We start from the raw sequence: 21,399 nt of genomic DNA, 5'->3' as shown, positions 1-21,399 counted from the left end.
TGCACTATGAAAACATGATACCTCTCAGACATTAGTTTTATTCTATTGTGTGGGGTCCTATGATTCTGCCATTTTAAACATCGGACAAATAATGTTTCCTTGGAACAGAAGTTTTTCAAATAGTTACTTTTTGTAATAGATGCCCTTACCAACGTGCTCAATAACTGTCTTTAAAATGTTAAAATGCGCATGCCATTCCGTTTTCCCTCATGTCTTGAAGAAGAATTAAAAGTTGGAATGTTGAAATTGACAGACAGACAACAGTTAATTGCCTAGCATGTTTTTTGAAATGTGGATTACCAAGAGGCTTGAGAGTCACAGGTAAAGATTTGTGTAATTTGGATTTGAACCAGAAGATGAGACAGTGATTACTTTGTCTAATATTCTTATGATTAGATTGCTTTTTTGGTTGCTTTTTGGTTGCTGACTGGGGCAGATGTACAATCTGATTTTTGAGCTGGGAGCAGAGATGAATATGTTTCAGGATTTAAATATCACCAAAAGTTGTTGCCTATGAAGCTGCCTAGCATGTTTTTGGAAATGTGTGTTGCCAAGAGGCTTTTGACCCACAAATAAAGATTCATGTTAATTTGAATTTAAATCAGAAGATAAGACAGAATGATTACTTTGCTTAATATTCTTATGATTGGATTGCTTCTTTGGTTGCTTTATAGTTGCATTACCTTTTTCATCATTTTCTAGTCATTGACTGCTTCAATTGTTGTATAATTGTAAGTTTATAACTGTTCTTGGTGATTCAAATACCCTTGTTCTGTGTAATGTTTCATGAGATCCGACAAACTCTTCTTTCATGAGATCTGAAAAACTCTCTCATCTTACTGGTTGAACAAAGTTTCTGTTATAGTCAAATCACAAATGTATGTATGATGTATCTTGTATGTAGTTTTATCATACAGAGAATTTGTGAATTGGTTCCGTTTTTGTCAGAGGTATTAAAAAATATTATGTGGCTCCTACTTAATATTTGTACATGAAATTCTTAGTGGTGCAAATTGTCAATGTGCATTCACCTGTCTGCAGGGACTCCAGAACAGCCATTTGATTCTGTGGATGAAAACAAAGAAACCAAACCATGTCAAAGTGACCGATCTTCAAGGAGGATCATTTGTTAGAAAAACTGTTGTAAGGAAGATGTATTGGTTCAGAATGCAGGAGGATTGGTTGAGAAGACAAGCCCAAACTATATTGAGGTGAAGGGTCTCACGAAGAGGCTTATTATTAAGGGAAAATTGTGATAAGGAAGACACATTGGTTCAAAATGCAAGAGTGGTGGTTGTTGGTGGATGAAAATTACACTTTACTTAAGTTTACTTAGGTTCATGCATATCATAGTAGTTTGCATATGAGACACTTGGGTGTTTGTGCTACATTGGGAGTGTGTATGTAGGAGAATTTTCACCTTTTATGGTGTGATCTTGTTATTACTTTATCATATCCACTTATTGTGGAGTGATAATTCCACCTTTGGTGGGTGATCCAGCTCATGTGGAATATTTTACTATTTTTCCTACCTACCCCTACCTACCCTTGCATCTCATTGAGCCACATGACATCATTGTGTGCTCTCTTGTCTCTTAGCCTTGTCTTTATAAGAGGACTCATCTACATTGTATGTTATTTTTGATGATCCAGTAGATTAGTATTTGCTCTTGATAGAATACAGTTTATTCATATCATTTATTTTGTCTCTCTATTGTACTTTTCATTGAGCTCTTGATCTTGGCAAAGTCTCACATGGTATCAGAGCCTATAGGGCTTCATTGATTAGTCTTTTGGAGACATTTTGGAGGCTTCAATTTTCGGATTTGGGGACCTACATTTTTTTGGGGCGTCCTACAACGATTTGGACAACATGGTTGAGTTCGAGAGGCTGTTTGTATAAATTTTGAGTATAAACTCGGCCATATTTGGTGAAATAAAAAATTTCGCCTATTCTGTTTTATTGTACGGATTTTGTAAAATAAATATATATTTTTTAATTTTTGCGACCTTTATTTTCAAATTTATTATTTCTAAATCCGCAGATTTTTTTTTTTCAGGCTTATTGTAAAAATTTTCATTTGAAAAATTAAAAAAATTATATATATATTTGGGAGTTCCCACCCTCCCCCCTCTCTTCCATACTTTGTCGGCTTTTTCAGGCCCCGCCGACTCTCGTGCTTTGGCAGCTTGTCCTCCCAACATCTCTTGACATCCCATCCGTTTGTGTTTGTCTTCTTGTCGGTGTTCGTCATCCCGCCGATGTTTGTCTTCCCGGTGGCCCCCAACGGCTTGGTGACAGTCAAACACCGTCAAATTTAAGACAATATTTTGCTAACATTAGCACTGCGTCAGCCTCTTTTTAAATTTTTGGACCCCTCACCTTTTGGTTTTTTGATTACACAGTCCGACTTCAGGAGGCCGTAACTTGCTCATTTTGGCTCCTTTTTTGGTGCAATTTTTTTGTTGTGGATTAATTTTTCGTGCTGTTTGCAATGGTGGAGGAATTTTTTGATTTTGATGGATGAATTTTTCAGAATTTGCAGTTTTTGACTGAACCTATCTAATCCTCAATTTTGCAACTTTAGAGGCTTTGTTTGGGGTCATACGACCTCTTTTTCAGGTGCCGATTTTTTTTTGAAAAGTGCATAATTTTTCGTCTACTTTCATAATCTGAGTAATTTTGGGGGGTGTCTTGTGTGATTGTGCCTCTCTCTATATTGTGTTCTTTCATTTTGGTGCTATGGGTTCTCCTAAATTTCTACTTTTAACTTCTAACTATGCATCATGGAAGATTAAGGCATGGAGTAAACTAATGGAAAAATGACTCATTCATTATGTAAATGGAACTATAATAGGACCACTTGATCCTAAAGCTGATCCTAATGTTCAAGTTGAATGGCTCACTAAAAATTCTATGGCACTTGGAACATTAAGAAAGTATGTATCAGATGACCTCATTTTTCACATTGAGAAGTGTACAACAATCAAAGAGGCTTGGGATATTTATGACAAATTGTATGGACAAGTTGATGAAATTAAGGGCTACAAGCTTGATAGTGAACTCACAACATTGGATCCCAAGGATTTTGATACAATCCAAGATTGTCACAAAAGCAAATGAGTTAAAAGTAAAGCTAAAGGATTGTGGAATTGACAAAAAGGATGCTCAATTGGTTTATAACTTGTTGGACAAGCTTCCATCAGAGTATGCAGCCTTTGTATCTAGCTTTCACACCCTTAGGTTAGCTCAAGGTTCCTCATACACTTCTCCCTCATTTGATGCATTCACGAAGATGTTGATTCTTGAGCAATCTAAGTTGACTAAGATGGGGATTCTCAAATCATCAAATTCACAAGCATTGGTGGCTAATAAAGGGAATCAAAGCAATCAAGGGAAAGGCAAGAACCAAAAGCAACCTAAATCTAAACCACAACAAGATGGAGCACAATCCTCCTCTCCACAACAAGGTGATTCTACATCCTCACCTAAGAGGAAATCTAAGGACAATTGTTTTTGTGCATATTGCAAGAAATCGGGACATGATGGACAACATTGTTATAAGAAGGATATTGATGAGTTGAAGTATGTTCTTGAGAAGAACAAAATCAACCTACCTTCTAGAATGTCTACTTCGGCTTCTTCTTCCAAAGAAAAGGAGAAAGGAAAGGATCACTCTTTTTGGGACAGATAAAAGAAAGGGACAAACTCTTTGTGCTACTGCAAGTCATGATTCAGGGAGATGGCTTCTAGATTCAGGGGCTTCTCATCATATGGCATCTTGGCAGTCTATGTTCTCTTCATTTGAGCCTTGCACCATGCCGCAGATTTTGATGGACAATCATACATACATGGATGTGATTGGGAAATGATCTATTGCCATTGGGGCTAACTCCTTCAATGATGTGTTGTGTGTACCCCATTTGACAAACAATCTTCTTTCCATCTATCAAATCAAACATGGGGCAACTAGGAAAATTGTGGAGTTCACACCTGATTCAGTTATCATTGGAGACTTGGAGACTAGATCTATCATTGCGACTGGGGTGGTTGCTCATGCATCTCGGTTGTACTCCTTTTCCCATTTTGGTCCTATTGATGAGGTTGATTCTTCACATGATGATTCAGATTTTGAGAACTTTGGGTACTTGAACTTGGGTGTTCTCACATGTGACCCCATTCTCGAGCCTTCTATTTCATCTCCTCCTATTGATATCACATCACCTATTGCACTTGATGATGCAGCTAGTGCGACAATTTTGCCTTCTTGTGATTCAGTGCAATAGGATATTCCTTGTCTTACAGCTTTATTTGATTGGGATGACTACTTGATGAAGATGATCCTTCTTTGGTTGTTGCGAGGGAACACTCTGACCCTCTTGTGCATTCTCTACATGATCATTCTTTCGAGGTTGACATGATTGTGGATACTTTTGTACAACAGTTGGAGGATGTCTCTTTATCCTTAAAGGAGACATGTGAGTCTTTGGATATTGTTCTACATTCATCTCCACTAGATCTTGGAGTGCCTTTTTCAGCAGTGTGGAGCAGTTGACCACCTTTGGAGGGGCTAACTTTCAGCATCGACATGGGGACACTTGAGCAGTTTTTAGAGATTTTATTTATCATGAGTTTTTCTACATCTTCCCTTCATGATTGGGGAGACTTCATAGATACACCTTTGGTTTTGTTTCTTCCTAAGGGGAGGTATGTTGTTCAATGTTCGTGGAGCAGTTTCTTCATTCAGCTTCGAGCTTCTACCATTGATGCAGATTCTACATTGAGGGGGGGCTACTTGGTCTCTCTTCTTCTCTCATATAGGGGGACTTTTTCCTCACATGGGGTTTTGTCCTTCTCATACTTCTTTGAGATTTCTTTGTATATGGTTTTCATCTCTCTTTTTGGGGGAGGGTTTTTTCCCATTGGGTTTTTCTCTCTTTTCCCGCTTTATGAGAGATTGCATTGGTTTGCATGCATTTGCATTTGTACATGGGTACCTAGCATGGCCTTGTAGCCGAGATCCATCTTGCATTGGTTAGTTACATTGTAGACTTAAGTGCATTCCCTGAAGTTGCACTTAAGGGGGGTGTTGGTGTAATTATTTATTCATATTGGATTTAATTACACTTTACTTAAGTTTACTTAGATACATGCATATCATAGTAGTTTGCATATGAGACACTTAGGTGTTTGTGCCACATTGGAAGTGTGTATGTAGGATAATTTCCACTTTTTATGGTGTGATCTTGTTATTACTTTATCATATCCACTTATTGTGGAGTGATAATTCCACTTTCGGTGGGTGATCAACTTCATGTGGAATATTCTACTATTTCTCCTACCTACCCCTACCTACCCTTGAATCTCATTGAGCCACATGTCATCATTGTGTGCTCTCTTGTCTCTTAGCCTTGCCTTTATAAGCAGACTCATCTACATTGTATGTAATTTTTGACGATCCAGTTGATCATTATTTGCTCTTGATAGAATACAGTTTATTCATATCATCTATTTTGTTCTCTCTATTGTACTTTTCATTGAGCTCTTGATCTTGGCAAAATCTCACAATGGTTAATACAGTTTTGCTACAAGTGATTATCTTCTGATAAGTTACCTTGCCCAGGCTGATTTGCAAACATGATAATCATTTTATAAATAGAAGAGAAAGGAGATGAGACAGGTGACATTGATATTCATACATACATACGCATATAATTGAGGAATTGATTCAAATGATAAAGCCAATGGTAATGAAAGAGAAGAATAAATGAAATAGAAAGATGAGCTTGCGTAGAATGGAGATGATATTAAAAGAGGCTCAAACAGGTAATGCTGTTAAGTTTTTCACACTAGATATCTGGACAGAGAAAGAAAGAAGAGAAAGATTCTTTTATAGTCTACAATGCAGGGCAGTCTGTATATGGGTCTATAGATGGCTTATAGTAATATGGGACTACCTCGTACTCCTTGCAGTTGACACATATCTGTGCTACGAATGAGGCATACATACCCTAACCCCTTGTGAGATTTGAACTTGTGACCTCTCTTTCACTAGCACAAGTTCTCTACCACTAGGCCAATCCAGGCTGTATATTTTGAGGGAAAGAATTAAATAAATATTTTTTAGGAAGGTGGATGAAATATGAGTTGAATGTTTGTAATTTTAATTTAGATTTTTAATGGCCTGGTCTAATGGGCAATGTTGAGTAGTCAGATTGGTTTAACTAACATAAATTAGTCTTCTGGAAATAATGAACCTCTAGCTGAAGGTGATCAGGGTTCAACCAAAGTTTTATAGAAGGAAAATGATAATAACAGATCTCATCAAGAACAGTTTTACTGGCAATGTTACTTCTGGCTAGGCGAGTCATCTCAAAAGATTAACAGATTTCTCCTGCCAACAGAGCATGTGGATGATAAATATTAAAAACTATTCATGAAAGATCTTACAGGAAGAACCAATATTGAACAGTAAACAATTTCCGGACAGACAGTAAGTTTATATATACATCAGATGAGTCACAGAATTGTAGTGGATGCTAATTTAAGTTCCAATGACGTCTTAGTCAATCTTTGTAGAAAATAAGAAACTTGCATAAGCCATCAGTTGCGGTAGAAGAACCTGATGGGATATTTTGCAGAATATGTTTTTCAACGTGGACTCTCTGGTTGCAATCCTCTGCTCTTTAGTGAGGTTTAAGAAACTGAGTGATGAGGATCTCTACTTTAAAATGCTGGAGCAGACATGCATGAAGTGTATATCTGGTAACTTAATGAAATAATAGGATGCAAAACTGGTTGAAATATATGAACAGGTTTCTGTAGGTTGCCGAATGTGAGGAAAATTAGAGAATATCATTCATAAATGTTGCCCAAATTCAGTGGAAAAGGTTGATGATATTTAAAGTTGCTTCTCAAATGATGAATGAGGGAAGGCATTGATAGTATAGTTGGGAGATGTCTTAGTAAATATCATTGATGGTGTACTGCAGTCCTTGGTGCTAAGCTGAAGAAGGTCAATGATTTGTTTGCCTGATGAAAATGGGAGGCAAAAACATTCTGGATGTGTATCTCCCCAACCAAAAAAATTTGTCAGTGATGGTGGTTAGAATTTCACTCCAACTTCACAGATGAGGGTCCTCTTAGATACATTTATCAAGAAGACAAGTTTTAAAAAGCTTGTGCCATTTGGAGAATTCTTGAAGTATAGAGGATGCTTGTGATGATAAAGGTTTGACTGATTAAAAGAACTTGTAAAACTGATATCCATGTTTGGTAATCTTGAATCAGTTGAGAAGTAGCTTCATCTCTGGCTTGTGAAATGCAAATATGAAGCACCTGATGTTTGACTTTTGACAGTTATAGCGACAGATTGTAGTGATGTTTGGATTTATCATTTTATGTTATATGGATTTTATGATCCATGATTCTTATGTGACTTATCAAATAATTGGAGCACCTTTGTTGTAGATTGAAGTTTGAACACAAATAATGGATGTGCATTGAAAATACTTACTATAGAGGTCTTGTAAATACTTACTATGGAGCACCTTTGTTGTAGATTGAAGTTTGAACACAAATAATAGAAATACTTACTATAGAGGTCTTGTAAATATTTACTATATATATATATTTTTAAAAATCACAGTTTTTGTTATAAATGGCATAGATTTTACTCTGATTTCTGTTTACATTATTATTTTTAACTCCCTACATTTTGTAGGCTGGGGTACATTACAAGGTGGGTAAATGGTGGTCACAAGTCCTGTAAAAACGCTTCCGATGGAAAGGAAATTCAGAACCCATTGATAAGCTGGATTCTTATCGTTCTTTGAAATACTTTTACTATATTTATTCTAATTGGGAAAGACGGATTCATAACCCAGCTGCAAGTACAAAAGTATTTTTCAGTCTTGCTTTTATCCTTCAGTAGGAAAGAAAACAAACAGAAATCTCAATACGTTTGTACTTTACTGATCATGTCAGTCATTTAAGTTGATTATTCCTATCAAGCGTCATTGCGTTTGACAATTTCTGATGTTTATCACTGAATTCCTTCTTACCTAATTGCATAAAGGCTAGTTGAGATGGCAGTCGCTTTCCACATTTGAGCTTCTCTGATCAGCACTCACAATCCAATTTTTCTCTGTGGCAACTTCTATTGACACAGGTTGTTTGATCAGCACTCACAATCCAATTCAATCTTGGAGGCTGTCTTACTGCTCATTCTTATCTCAGATTACGCATTCCTTTTGTTCACATCAATACTAAGTTTCAACTGCATATTGTTATTGATTAGCGTGTTCTTCTGCTGGAATATAACTAAGCAGGTTGTCTCCTTTCCTGGAATGTGTTTATGATGGATGGCTTATTATATATAAACAAATTATTTTGGGATTATATTTTTTATATTTTTTTGAGTGTATTGCCCCTGTCCCTACCTCTAATATACACCACAGGACACACAGCCGCTCTCAATTTCTTGACGCGTTGCAGAATATGCAATTTTGTGTCAACATTGGCAAGTCTAAAATTCTGTATCTTTACAGGCAGACTGAGTTCCTCCACCAGTAGTGCAGAACTTGTCATGATTGTTCTTTATAATTTTTCTCTAGTTACTTAGACATGAAATGTCTTCTCATCTTGATGTGCTGGGCCTATGTAGGCCTTGTTCATCAATGCCAGCTTCCATTTATCTCTTCACTGCAGACAATCTCTTGCGTATGGGCTTCTTGCCTACATGGTTCTTGGGAACAACTTGGGGTGTAATTTTGAGTGCTTTTCTTCAGTGGTCAATTTTCTGAAGATGACAGCTACGCTTCCATGCCGCTCATTAATTGATCTGAGTTGTATTTGAAGCATACAACTCATTGTAGTATGTAGCCATTGCACATACTATTGCAAGATGTTTTGTTGCTAATTTCTAATCATAGTTTAGGTGTTGATCGACTTTTTTCTGTTATTAGAAGGTCAGGACACATTGAGATGACGAATTTTTTATCTTGTTTACTTGGAGATTTTTAGAATGCGTTTTATGCTTTGCGTAATAATAGCACCCATGGAAATCATAGTTTAGATGTCGATTTACTTTTTATTGTTAACCGAAGGTCAGTACACGTTGTAATGAAGAATTCTTTATCTTATTTACTTGGAGATTGTTATGAATATATTATATGCTTTGCATAATATTCCTAGCGAGATCCAAAGAATGAAAGCATCACCTCTTACAAGGTAGGTGCACATTACAAGGTGGGACATTGGAGGCATGATTTGATCCCCTGATTTTAAGGGTTGAGTTGAGTGCAACTCTACTTGTTTCTGTAGTATGGCACTTTGCACGAATAATTTATTTGTATGGGTTGTGTGGATGAACTTTGCCTAAGGTTTTGGGATCATTATTTTGTGAAACCACTTGCTGGGTTTGTGCTTATATTTACGAGTGCACGAGTATTGTAATATATATAGAAAAAGACATCCGTATGTTAGCCAAGCAGCACATGTTGATGCAGGAGGATTACCACTGGAAAATCTCATTTTATTGAAAGTATTATTTGTTAATATAATGTGTTGTTTTGTCCAATTTTTTTGTCAAAAAAGGTTTCTCAGGATAAATCTTTGTGTCATCTGAGTGGGTTATTGTATTGTTTATTTTGTGTTGTATTTCAAACTCCGTTGGAATAGGTTCCCATCTTAAAATGTTGTTATTTCCTTTGAGAGAGAAAGTTGGATATACAAATGTCATTGAATTTTTATGTGTTTCAACATTTTATATTAATGAAAGAGTGGACAAAATATTCCACTCTTGTGCATGATGATGCTATGCTCACTTCTACTTTTCTTTCATGGTATACATTCACACTTGGAAAATTATAGCTTGGTTTTTGAGGCAACAGAAAAAACACTTCCGAGGAGTTGATTTTTAATTGAGTGCCTGAACTTGGCCGTTATTTTCTGTATTGTAGTCACAAGTGGCATTTTTGTGGTGTAGTTGCGGATATTTTACTCGTTTAAAAAGTTTTAGTGCTTTGTTGCCATTCGTCTTTTCTCGTGTTTTTTTGACAGATTTTTGTGTCCTGCTTTTGCTCTGTTTGATATTTGTCTATTTTCTCTTGTATCTTATTGACAGATTATAGTGCCTTTGCTTTTGTAGTTCCCTGTTTTTTTTTGGTCATTGTGGTTCGTGAATAATATTGACACATGTATTGTTAGTGTATTTGAGAAATGATACTTAACTCGTCTATATATTAAAACTGTAAACCTGTGCCTTCAAGTTGATTTATGTTTCAGGTTTCTCGAATTCAGTTTTGTGTGTTTTCATTGCAAGTTAATTAGTTTATGCAAAATGGAGGCTACAGTTCATGGCCTTAATATTTTAACTAAACCCTTCATTTTATGCGCTCTTTGGGATGCTAGTGGAAATAGTTGAATATTTTAGTTAATGACCTACAGTTTTCAATGCATTTCCGAATTTTAAATGCTAGCTGTCATGACACCAACATGTGGTCTACCAAATTCAAAGAACCCTAACATTTTTGTCTTTCTTTTTAAGTAAGAGAAAGAACCCTAACTTTTTTGTCTTTCTTTTTTAGTAAGAGCATTTTAGTTCATTGCATATTGCAACCTTCAAGTTCATGAGGGGCTACCAAATTCAAAGAACCCAAACATTTTTGTCTTTCTTTATTAGTGAGAGCATTTTAGTTCATTGCATATTGCAACCTTCAAGTTCAAATGGTGTTAAGTTCAAATCTTTAATTAAAAAAATGTCCGAGTTCAAATCCTTAATTAAAAAAATGTCCGAGTTCAAATCTTTAATTAAAAAAATTGTTCAAGTTCAAATGGATCAATTATATTGCGATTTATTGGTTCTCAACAAGAATCTTGGCTTGTTATTTTTATTAGGCTTCTAGTTTTCACGTAGTTGTTGAATTATGATAAATTGTGGAAGTCGTCTAGAATGTGTACATCTTTTTCTTCAAGGTTTGTTTCTTTTATTTACTTTTTTAATAAATTCTATTATGCTTAGTTATTTAGTAATTGTCAATTTTGTTCTATTTAATTATTGCTTATAATACGTTAAGTTTTTCAATTAGCGTTTTGTTTTTGGAGTCGCTAGTTTGATTTAGGTGAGGAAAAAAAGAGCTTTTTCACTTTTGCATCGATCATAAAAAAATCAAATTGGTTTGAGAATAGGAGTTCATCAAATTACCATTCTAATAGTTTTAAGTGATTACATGTAGGTATCAAAGAAAAGTTAAAAAAACTCGAAATTATTTCAAGATGTTGATGGAGGAGGTTTTAGAAAAATAGAGATTGGAGATGATAAGCCAAGTTGTATAGATGTTCTAGAGCACTCCAAGCATGTCATGTACCGTAATGAAAATATTTCTTTGGAAAAAGAGATTTTTTATATTCTAAAATTTGAAGAAAATAACACTCGTCGTTCTCAAAGTAGAGATCTCTAATGTCCATGCTTGTTATTCAAGGAAGATTAATGGTGTTCAATTTTGTTGAAAAAATCCAAATTTGGGAGACCTCATCTAGGTTGCTAAGAATTTTTTTTCCCCAAAGTTAATATATAGGAAAATAAATTTCATGGTAATTTCTTTGACAAAAGAACAAATTGGTGTAGGCTAACTCATTTTCCATGGGTTGTTCGAAAATTAAGAACAACATGAAGTAATCCTTAAGTACTAAAATAAGCTTCACAACTACATCTAGAATAGCTTTTGACTAGAGCTATGAACCAGTGGGGCCACAGTAGGGGGCCCCATCCTCATTACATATCTTTGAATTATTATTATTATTATTGTGTTTGATTAGATTGACCCCAAGACCTTCCCCATCTTTTGGAAGGCCAAGAGTCACAACTTAGAATTTCACTTTAGATGTCCCTATTGGGAATTGAACTTGGGTCTCCACAATGAGAACCCAGTGTTTTAACTAGTTAAGCTCAACCCCTTGGACAAATAAAGATAACATATTACTATGCATATGACTCATTTTTTAAGTGTTGTGGAGACAACTACTTTTTAGGGAAGTAACAAAGCAAGGATTCCTTGCCATAAAAGAAAAGAAAAAGGAAAGAATACCAATAAAGGTGTTTGCATATGATGTGATTTACAACTTCTATCTTGCCTAGAAAGATAGTTGCTCTAGTAGAGATGTAGGAGTTGGAGACATACTATATCATTGCTTGTCGATCCATTTGAAAGTTGAGAGGAGAAATCATTGATGCACATTCCATCATTGCTATTCGAGATGCCTCTCAACTATCAATATGATGAATGGTAATTCTAGTTGCAAATGCGAGGGAATGAGAAGACCTTATATTTATGACACTCTAGATGTCTATAATACTTTTTTGAGATAAGTCTAAATGTAGTCTCTATCAGGCTAGACTTCGAAGTATCATAATTAAATTGAACAATAGAAAGTACAATATCCTAGAAGTGATCCCACAATGTTGGCGACTTTAATAACCATGACATAATGCCAATGTGTAATTGCCAAGATTTAGACATCATGCTCGTTATCATACTCCATAAATAATGAAAGACCACCATGATAATCACATGTGATACAACTCCTCTAATAGAACAATATAAAAAGAATTAGTTTCTATTATGATATGAAGCTATGTTTAATTCACCAGTATGTGTACATTTGCATTGCCAAGGTAGATCTCATTCTTGGCATGTCACTACCAAATGAGCCATTGTATAAAAGATTAGTTATTGAGAATGATAAAGTCAAATATTGAATTTAGGCATGGATCCAAAAAAACTATATTTAGGGAAAAGGTTTGATTGCACTACTTGCAAATAAGGATAGAAATGTTGTAAATTTAGTAGATTATTGGCCTTCAAGCAAGATTAGAGTTAAAAATTACAATGGGTGAGTTGGAATAGAGACATCTATGTTCGCCTAAAATGTTATGTCCTATTCTATCAAATAGTTAAAAAGTAGGTTATATGTGATGTGAAACTCTTTAGACATTTACATTATTTTAAGATAAGCCTAGATGTATAGATATCATGGCCTCTACAAGGATAGACTTAAAGGTGTCAACATGAAATTAGCCATAGAAAATACAATATTATAGAAGTGGTTCCTACAAATCTAGTGTTTAATAACCACAAAATAATGTCAACATGTAATTTTCAACACTAAGACAGGTGCTCATTATTAGATTCGATAAGAGTAATATGCCGTGACTACATATGTCGCAACAATTACTATAATAGCACAATAGAAGAAGACTAACTAGTTTCTATTAGGATATGACACTATGTTCACTTCACCAATAGGTTTACCTTTGCATTGTTAGGGGAAGTTTTTATATATCTCATTCTTAGCATGTTACTACCAAGTGAGGCCATTGTGTAAACAACTAGTTATAAACAAAACACATTTAGGTTGATGGTTTGACTGTATTCATTATGAAGAAGTATGGAATGTTGTCCATCTATATTGGTTATTGGCCTTCAACAAGGTTAGAAGAGTAAAACATTTTACAAGAATTGATTTGAAATGGATGTGTTAGGGTATAGACATTCATGCTAGTCTACAATGTTGTATGTCCTATTTAATCAAACAACTAAAAATGAGGTGCCATTCTTAGATTTTGCAACATTTTATCAAGATAAGCCTAGATATATAGATGCATCGTCTTTATGAGTTCATACTTCAAATTTTCACCATCAAATTAAGCAATAGATGCTAGAAGTAGTTCCCACAAATCTAGTGTCTTTAACATGTAATTTTTAAGACTAAGACACTCATGCTCATGATAGGAATCAATAAAGAATGAAAGGCTAAGACAAAACACATGATATAACAACTACTCTAATAGCATAATAGAAGAATAATAACTAGCTTCCGTTAGGACATGAAGCTATGTTCACTTCACCAATTGGTCTACCTTTGCATTTTTAGGGGAAGGATTCAATGGATCTCATTCTTAGCACGTCAATACCATATGATCCATTATATAAATGATTAGATATAGTGAAATAACCCGAATAGGATATGCACTATAATTCTGAAAATAATCACCTGAATTCTGCCTTAATTCTCTGCATTTTTGTTTTTTTGGCTCCAAACCTTAGAGTTCTGATTTATATTCTGGTTACAACAAATGTGGATAGCAAACACATGCCAACAATGATCCCTTATGATAATATCTTCAATCAAGACCTCATCCAACCCTACATGATATAAAAAATGCATATATATATGGAACAAATATGATTTCATGATTATTCAGTCTGCTGCTACAAATCAGAAATTCTGAACATGCAATTACATCCAAATACATAGGCCAAACATGCCCAAATACAACCCATAAATCTACCATTACACATCAAACCTATCAATAGGTTTGTACATACCAAATTGATAGAATGATGCTCAAAACCCTTATGGTAATATTTCAACCTACAAAGATATAAATCTAAAACTCCACAAATCTCTCCAAATTGAATAATGAAGAACAAACGTGAATTCTGAGATGAATTCACCTAGTGGGTTCATTTGGGTTTCCGTCCAAATAGCCAAATCCTCTAGGGTTTTCGTCTTAGGGTTTACTGAACCTACAAGCTAAATCTCTCAAGCTCTTAAGGAAAAGTTTCTTTGAAAATAACAACTCCAAAATGAATCCTCATTGCAATTTTTCCTACTTTTATATTACTTTTCTTTTTCGAAAGTAATACTTTATTTTATTTCTCTTTTACTTTACTTTTCCCCTCAAAAGTGACTTGACTTTATAATTTGTCATTGACATTATTATAAAGTCACTTTATAAAATAAAGTATGTCCAGCTGCTAATTAGATAATTTAAATAATCCCATAAGACTGAGGACTATTTAACATTTAATTAATTAATTATCACTCAAAGAAAAGGGGACATCACATATAGAGAAAGATAAGGTCAAACATTAAATTTTGATACAGATCCAAAAAGACCCCATTTAGGTAAGAAGTTCGATTGCACTCATTGTAAAAATGTATAAAATAATCACTTGAACAAGGTTAAAGGATTTAAAAAAATCAATTATTGTTTTGAATTTGAGGTACCATTAAGTGCTTGTTGATTTGGCTGATGATTGGAAGATTTTTTGCACATCTACGGAGGGTTACTTCACTACACTAGTGACACCAATATACACTAGAGAAAACTACTTCAAGTAAGAGATCTATTAAATATGTGAGCATATCTCATTGAGGAATCATTTCAACGATGCTTAAAATAAGTATCAAGCACGTGGGCTTTGATTTCATTAATCTTGCTAAAATGTTTGCAAAAATCATAAGGAACTCGGGACAAATTATTATTATTTTGCTATGTAGGAGAGTATGAATTTTATTAAACATATTCAATCAAATTACATATAAAGAAGAGTAGCGCTCCTGTCCATAAAGAACTAATCCTCAAATCTCTCTATTGCTCAATATGACTTACATTGCGTTAAATTGACTAATCCCTCATGAATTCCCGGTCCAAATCATAACATCACTACTTACTTCTACCTGAAGCAAAAGACCAAAATGAGTCTTCCCCAAAATACTAACACCAAATATATTTGACAATAACACTATTATTTATATGGAAAAGCTTCAGATCCCTTGAAATACGAGCTAGACATGCATCAAATTCCTCAAAGAATTAATCTGCAACCCATGTTCCCTTTCACAACCAACAATAATCAGCTAGCCTGGTAAAATTTAAATTTTAACTCTCTCTACATTAATATTATGATCGATAACTCCATATGTTCAATCCATTCTCATTTCTTATTCTTTTTTTTTAACCAAATGGTATTCTCGCGTCCCAACCCAATGCCCAACAGTCCGTATTTTGGGTATCTAAGGTGAGACTAGTCCACTAGAGGTGGCAAGAACGCCTGATAGCCCTGTCACTAGGCAAATCTAGTAGACGTCTTGTGACGCGAGTTCAACCCAGGACGATGAGGGAGCAAACTTCTCATTTTAACCAATACAATTATACCTCATTTGCACCCAAATTGGCAAGACTATCTACCTCCCCATTTGCTTCTTTATATAATTGTGCATTCAGTTTCCAATTTAGCATTGTTTCTTTTCTCATCGCGCTGACGATAATTGTAAGAGAGTTAAGTAGCGAAACAACTTCCTACACTAACCTTGAGAGGAGGGTAATGCAAAAAACTTTACAGATCATCACAACAATTATAAAAAATAGAAATAGATATAATAACATTCAAACCATAACACAGTGATTTACGTGGGGAAAACCCTTTCGAAAGAAAAAACCCCAGACCCCAAAAGTCGCCCAATATATTATTCAACAATCAAAACATATTACAATATACTTGCAGAGAAAGCTCTTCGCAGGAGTAGCACTGATAAGAGATTTAGAGGTAACTCAATAGCCATAAGACTCTTACATCCAACCTGTATCTCACATACCTCATATATAGGAGATACAATACAAGAAACTGTGAACGGTATTACAAAACCATGGGCTAAAACCACCTAATAAGGTGTAGTCGATCTTATCTCCCTTCTAGATTCCCTCTGACGCGTCTCTCCCTTTTTACAGTTCATTTATGTGTCTGATGTATTTTATATTTCTTATTTCAGGAATACAAATTCCAGAGGCCACAACTTGAGAACCGTGTGTTCTATTGACGAACCGTTTCAAGCACCAAAAAGATCGCGAAGAGCTCTATTGCCTCGTAAACTGTTACACCATCTACGCCTACTTTTTAGGGCTTTTTGGGGGCCTCTAGAGTCCTCAAAATCAAATTAAAACTTTTCATTGGACCCCTCCAAAACGAAAAAAATTAATATCTTCAAAACTAGCTATGATCTTATGACGTAACTTTACCAAAATGCTTATCTAGCCAACCAGAAGCTTCAGGGAGAATTTCGCACTATTTCGTGCCCAAATAAAAACTTACTCAAAATAGTAACCTCATGTAAATGCAAGGTTGATACACCATTTTCCCAACAAATCTCCCACTTGTTGAACACCTTGAAAGAGAAAGGAGAGTATCAACACAATAAATCAATTGCTAAGGGCCATGAGGCCCATAGACTCCGAGCACCATTTGAACTTCTCTATACTCATAGCCTTAGTTAAAGAATCTGCAACATTCATCAAAGTTTCTACCTTAACCAGCTTCACCCTACCATCTTCAACCATATCTCTGACAAAATAATACTAAACATCAATGTGCTTGGTCAGAGCATGAAATGTTGGGTTCTTAGTTAGACAAATGTCTGAACATAGTCTCTTAAGCCAAATGATCTCTTTACAAGCATGAGTAGCTGCCATATACTTTACTTCAGTAGTGGAAAAAGCAACAACAACCTGTCGCTTACTCATCCAACTAATTGCACCACCAAATAAAGTAAAGACATAAGTACTGGTGGATCTTCTGCTATCAATATCACCTGCCCAGTTTGAATCCACATAACCATGAATATCAAGGGAAATCACATCTCCAACTGAATTACCATGATAACACAAAGAATACTATGAGGTACCCTTCAAATATCTGAAGACTCTTTTGATTGCATCCCAATGAACTTTACCAGGATTAGACATATATTTGGACAAAACTCCCATTGCTTGGGCAATATCTTGTCTAGTACAGACCATAGCATACATCAAACTTCCAACTACACTTTGGTAAGACACTCTACTCATGTCTTCCATCTCCGATGGGGATGTAGAACAATCTGAAACAAATAATTTTGTTTCAACTGTAAAAGGAACACACAATGCTCTACAATCCTGCATGTTGAACGTCTGTAACACTGAATTCACATACTTACTCTGGCCTAGCCATAACTTTCTGTTCAATCTATATCTTTTAATTTTCATCCCAAGAATGTGTTTCGCTGCACCAAGATCTTTCATTTTAAATTTAGTACTGAGTCGAGACTTTAGTTTTGAAATCATATATTTTCTTTTACCAATGAATAACATATCATCAACATGCAATGCAATGTACAAGAAATTATCACCATCAGATTTATAGTAAACACAATGATTTGACTTAGAATGCTCAAATCCCAAACTCAACACATATGTATCAAATTTATGGCACCACATCCTAGGACTCTGTTTGAGGCCATACAAATATCTCTTTAATTCACAGACCAAGTTACTTTTACCTTTCACCACATAGTGCTCCGACTGTGTCATATAAATATCCTCCTCCAAATCACCATGAAGGAAAGCAGTTTTCACATCCATTTGCTCAATCTCTAAATCATAAGTAGCAGCAATAGAAAGAAAAAATCTAATGGATGCCATTTTGGCAACATGAGAAAATATCTCACCACAATCAACACCCTCAACCAAAGAGTAGCCTTTTACAACCAACCTTGCTTTATACTTCTCAATGCTTCCATCTGAACCGATCTTTTTCTTGACCACCCATTTGCAACCAACAAGCTTCCGTCCTTCAGGCAATGGTACAAGATCCCATGTATCATTCTTTTTCAAAGCTGTCATTTCTTTTTCCATAACAATCTTCCAGGATTCTGCATCATTCATACCTAATGCCTCTTCTACATATTTTGGTTCATCCACATTAGTATTCAAAGTAAAATACATCTCCAATCATCAGGTGAATACCTTTCTGGTGGTTGTCTATGTCTTGTAGATCTTCAAACAAGCTAAGTTGGAGGTTCTTCCTCATCTTCTGAAGATTTAGAGCTAGACGAGCTCTTGTCAACTTCTTGCCTATCTTTGGGTCTTGATTCAATTCTTTCAGGTGTAGAAGGGAATTGAATCACATCTTCCTTTTTAGTCTATTTTGGCTGCAATGTAACAGAAGGAGACCGAATTTCTCTAAAAATAACTCTTCTACTATGAATTACCTTTTGTGCAATAGGGTCCCAAAGCATGTATCCTTTCACACCATGACTATACCCAATGAAGATGCATTTCATAGCCTTGTTCTCCAACTTTGTTTGCTTCTCCTTTGGCACATGTGCATATGCTTCACAACAAAAAATTCTTTGATGTCTCAATGAAGGCTTGTGACTCGACCATGCTTCCATAGGCATTTTATCAACAAGAGCTAATGTAGGAGACCTATTAATTAGGTAGCAAGCAGTGGCAACCTCATCAGCCCAATTTTTTTGTTTTAGACCGCCACTCAGCATACTTCTAGCCGTCTCCATCAGTGTCCTGTTCATTCTTTCTACAACTCCATTATGTTGTGGAGAACATGGAGTTGTCTTCTGTCTAATAATGCCACAATCTTTGTAAAATATATCAAAATCATTAGAGAAAAAATCACCACCATTATCAATTCTCAAAGATTTTATTTTCTCTCTAGTATGCAATTTAACCATTGCTTTAAATTTTTTAAATCGACTGAAAACTTTAGATTTACTCTTTAGAGAATATACCCATGTCCTACTAAAATCATCAATAAATAAAACATAATATGTGGATTTTTCAATTGAAGGAACATCTACAAGACCAAACACATCAGAATGAATAAGATCCAAAACACTACAAGTTTTATGAGAACTCTAGTAAAACTGAACGTGGTTTTGTTTTTCATAAATGCAATGCTCACATAAATCAAATTCAAGATTACAATCATTCAAACCTTCAACAAGGTTTTTATTTTTCAAGGTCCTTAGACCCTTTTCTCTAATGTGGCCAAGCCTTTGGTGCCATAACATAGTCTTCTCTGCAGGTAACTTTGCTTCAGAAGAAAGAGCACCCTTAGGTGCCCAAAAGCCATTTCCATTTGCTGAAGGTGAAACCCTCAAATCTTCCATAGATTTACTTTTTATATAAGTGCTATTACACTCAACAATGTATGCGTCTAGCTTATTCAAAGTGCCGAACCTGACACCTCTAGTAATTACTATATCACCCTTAATCATCTTATATCCCGCTTTAGAAAAGGCTACCTACACCCGCATCTATCAGTTTTCTCATAGATAATAGATTTCGTTTTAAACCAGGGATATCCAGGACACCATTATTCCTTTTTATTCTACCATCAGAAAACTTGATTCTAACTTTACCTCGACCAACAATGTCTAAATGTGAATCATCACCCAAGTACACCTTACCTCCATTAAATTATTTATATTTAGAAAACCAATCTCTATTGGCAGTCATATGAAAAGATGCACCCAAGTCAGTTAACGAGGAATCATTACCTGCATGAGTCGCCAAAGCTGCAATAAAGGCATCCCCATCTTCCTTCTTGGAATCAGAATCAGAATCAATCTTCTTCTTTTCTTCTTTGCAGTCCTTACGAATGTGACCTAGTTTATCGCAATTCCAACAAGTGACTTTGGACTTTTTGGGAGATTTCAATCTCCCTCTCGATTTGGACTTATCACGCTTATCATTCTTCTTTCCTTTCTCCTTAGGTCTTCCATGAACAGTTAGGACTTCTTTTGAGCTGCGGGATACCTTCCTTCGCATCTCTTCACGAAGTAGGGCATCCACCACATCTTCAAACTTCAAAACAATAGAAGTACCACCGATAGCCATAACAAGAGAATCCCACAAATCAGACAAAGAACAAAGCAAGATCTGACATTTCTCCTCTTCATTCATCTTAACACCAACAAATACTAATTGAGCCACCAACATATTGAATGCTTCTAGGTGGTCTGCAACTCATCCACCCTCTTCCATCTTCAAGGAATACAATTTCTTCCTCAAGAAAAATCTGATTTAATAAATATTTCGCTTGATACATTTCACCAAGCTTATCCCATAGTTTCTTTGCAATGTTTTCTTCATGGACATTGATCAGAACAGAGCCTTCCAGGCACAGTCTGATTAGACCCTTGGCTTTTCGGTCCATAACATTATACTGAGCTACAACAGTAGGATTTGAGGGTCTTTGGACATTCACATAAACAATATCCCATAGATCTCAATCTATTAAAAGATCTTCCATCTTTAGCTTCCACATCTCAAAATTCGTTCCATTAAATTTCTCCACCTCTATTTTACCTGACGAACTTGCAATCTAAAAAATCCTGCAACAAGATTAAAAAGTGTCTTCTACACAAGCTCCCACTCAAATGTGGATTAGTTCAAAAAACTCAACAACCCATAATTGAAACCAAAGGTTATCAAGCTCTGATACCACTTGTAAGAAAGTTAAGTAGCGAAACAAATTCCTACACTAACCTTGAGAGGAGGGTAATGCAAAAATTTTTACAGATCATCACAACAGTTACAAAAAACAAAAATAGGTATAATAACATTCAAACTATAACATCATGATTTACATGGGGAAAACCCTTTTGAGAGAAAAACCCCACACTCCAAAAGCTGCCCAATAGATTATAATATACTTCAAGAGAAAGCTCTTTGCAGGAGTACCACTAATCAGAGATTTAGAGGTAACTCAATA

The sequence above is a fragment of the Cryptomeria japonica genome, chromosome 9, assembly GCF_030272615.1.
Source record: "Cryptomeria japonica chromosome 9, Sugi_1.0, whole genome shotgun sequence".
Taxonomy (NCBI): domain Eukaryota; kingdom Viridiplantae; phylum Streptophyta; class Pinopsida; order Cupressales; family Cupressaceae; genus Cryptomeria; species Cryptomeria japonica.
Note: the sequence above shows the minus strand (reverse complement) of the source record.